Source organism: Adiantum capillus-veneris, chromosome 10, assembly GCF_014529385.1.
Source record: "Adiantum capillus-veneris isolate H3 chromosome 10, ASM1452938v2, whole genome shotgun sequence".
In the NCBI taxonomy this organism is placed as follows: Eukaryota; Viridiplantae; Streptophyta; class Polypodiopsida; order Polypodiales; family Pteridaceae; genus Adiantum; species Adiantum capillus-veneris.
The window spans coordinates 111,271,478-111,274,910 of NC_140940.1; positions in this window are offsets into that span (position 1 = coordinate 111,271,478).

Below are 3,433 nucleotides of genomic sequence, written 5' to 3' on the forward strand. Positions count from 1 at the left end.
GAAAGATACTTTGGGAGCCAGAGTTGACCTTAGAAATGTGGATCGTATGGAGCAATATTGGCCGCAAAGAGTGTCTGATGGATCGATAAAACTTCCTAAAGCACCATGGATTTTCACAGGAGCCCAAGAACGCAAAGTAAAAGAGGCCATTCGATCTTTGCGGACCCCCACTGGCGTAATGCACTCGCTCCGAACGTGTTTTACTAAAGAAGGAAAGCTTACCGGTTTGAAGTCACACGATTGGCATAAAATGTGTCAGGTACGTTCATAGTGGACTTTAATATCATTGCATAAAATGTGGACTTTAATATCATTGCTGCACATACTTTACAGTTTATTTTACCGGTTGCCATTGAGGGATGTTTGTCTCTCGACATCCGTAACACAATCTACAAACTTGCAAAGCTGGTGCAATGGATCTCACAAAAGGAGATCGACGTAGACTCCATACCATTCGCCAAACTAAATGCTGCGGAGCTTGTGTGCATGTTTGAGAAACATTTTCCTACTACAATACTAACCATTCAGGTGCATCTTCTTGTTCACATAGTTGATGAGGTGGAAATAGCTGGCACAGTTCATTCCAGATGGATGTTCTTCTTAGAGCGTTTCATGAAAACGCTTAAGGAATATGTGCGTCAAAAGGCACGTCCGGAGGGTAGCATGGCAGAAGGTTGGTTTGTATCAGAGTCCCTAGTGTACATTGGAGAGTGGCTAGACGGATTTGATAAATCCTGGGACACGCTATGGCGAACCATAGATGATGAGCGCATATCTGGGATTGTCATGTGCAATCTCGGTGTTGAGAAGAAGATGACGGAAGATCTAGAGGCTAAAATCAACCGATTTTGCATGCTTCACAATCCCAAGGTAAGTTTGCAATGTACGACTAGCAAGTGACTTTATTTATAAACGTTTGAACGGCCACTCATAATCTTTGCTCGTTGTAGTATAAGTCATACACAGCAGCATGGTGTAAAGGTCGACATTTTAGGGTGGAACGAATCGACAAAAAGCGTTTTACTCAAGATTGTGGAATCATGGCAAAATTTGAACAGTCTAGTCGACGACGTTCCTCTGATGCAGATCCCGTGGTGGCGGAACTCACTTACTTCGGCACGCTGCAAGAGATTTTGAGGATCGATTATAGAGGATTTTTTGTCGACTTGTTCGACGTGCAATGGTTCAAGATAATCATGGAGGGTCGAAACGCTACTGTGCGTAGAGGAGAGTCTGGTTTTCTTGAGGTGGATTCTACTAAGAAATGGACTGACCTAAGAGACACTTTCGTACTACCCGAGCATTGTGAACAAGTAAGTATATAAATAGTTAACATCCCCCTTTTACAAGTTATGTGCTTGAAAGCTCTCATGTAAGTTATGTGGCTCTGGCAGGTAGTATTTCATCCTACAAAGTCTACATCAAACTGGTGGTACGTCATAGAGGTAGCCCCTCGTAGTGCAAGGACGTATGAAGGCTACCATGTGCCAATCACAACGACATCAATGGAGGAGATCAGAGAAGATGCTCAATCAGAAGCCGCTGCGGTGGTGCCAGACGAGCATCAAGATGCTACTACTCTATATGGGGTGCATGCAGAGGAGCTACAAAATGAAACAGAGGATATGTGTTTAAACGGAGAGCTCTATATAGATATAGGAAGTTATGCTGAGTTATGCGAGGATGAGAGAGAGATCTCTTAAAGCCACAAATATTATATTTGAACAATTTTGCTCCGTGCTGTAAAAGCTCTAGCTCTCTAAGTAGCTTCCATGGTGTGTAACGCTCTTTTCTACTCGCGCTCACATCTTTTGATTGAAAATTCTGAGTTTTCGACTTGCCTCTTCTATCACTCGATTCATTGCGTCATTGTATTTATATGCGTCATTACGTCATTGTATTTAATGGTCTTTGCGTCATTGTCTACTCTATTCATTCAATATTAAGTTTAAATATTCGTGTGTTTAATGCAGGTATGGATGATGAGGAGTTTCTTTCTTCTTTGTCACCGCAGCAGAGACAGTGGTACGTGGAGCATCATCGCTCTGGCGCATCATCGCGCGTTCCTACACCATCCGCATCTCCCTCTCTTTCGGAGCATTCGGCGCGCTCTGAAGCTTCGGCGTCGACGAGACGAGCGTCACACTCGTCTAGACACCGGCGCTCTAGTGGTGGCGGTGGCGGTTGTTGTGGGGATTCCGCCACCGATGCCTCCACACCGCCTCGTGTTCGACGAGGCTCTTTACCCTCCCCTTCTTTGCCCGCCCCCACACCAGCCACAGCATCGCCATCTACGCCAGGTTTTGCACGGCTGACTGTTCCTAGAAGCTACACACCTCTACCTACTCCGCCAGGAGCCACCCCACTCGACACTCCTCGCTTCGGCGCCCAGACGCCGGTGGAGACACCTGACGTCCGTACCCCCATCGACACGCCGCTAGAGACCCCTGCCGGGACACCCAGGTTCACGCGTCACTGGCCAGAGGGCTTGCCTTACTCCGTCGACATCAGCGGCGGCATCATCATGGATGATGACGGCAAGAAGGTGATCTCGCGCATGCGTGGTCTTTGCTCTCAGCTGTTTAGACACTATATACTAAACAAATGGAGTGAAGTACCAAGTGATTTAAAAAACAGAGTCATCAGCATACTTCATGATGAGTTTCCCGTTCCAACACGGGATCAGCGCTTCAATGAAGACCTGATGAAGATTCGAATGCGCGAATACTGCAAACACAAGCGTTCCGAAGTGCAAAAAGCAATCAAGAATGGGTGGAATAGGCCAGATTGGCTGGCCAAAGAAGATTGGAAGAATGCGAAGAAAGCAGCGCGCGAGAATCCCGACAAGTGGAAGCAACAAAAGGATGCAGCCAGAGCGCGAGTAGAGGCAGGGAGCTCGCACCACTTGGGGAGCGGTGGATGGGCATCATTTGAGGCCGATTTTGTAAGTCTTTTCACATTGCTCTTTATGCATGTTCGATAGTTTAGGGTTTATGAGTTTTTTAGTTCTAACATAATGAAATCTTTGTATGTTTTGACAGTGGTCGATGACAGGACGTGATCCCACACCGTACGAGCGCGAGTACGCAGGCAAGAAGGGCTTAAACGCCCTGATGGACATTCTCAGTTCTCGCGGCGGCATGGTTAGTATTAGGGTTTACTCTTTTTTATTTTTTGTATTGTTTTATAAATGTCGTTATATGTTTATATTTACTGAAAACTGTCTTATTGTCTTTTTTTGCAGAATCCGACAGATACGCCGCTTGGACGCGATGAGACGTCTGATTAGACGACGTCAGTTTAGCCGTAGCTAGATAGCATTAGTTTAGGGTTTCTCATAGCTTATGTATCATGAGACGGATTTTATACGTCTTTTTGAACCATGTATATTATTACATTTGTCACCACAATTCCTTTTGCCAATCAATTCTTT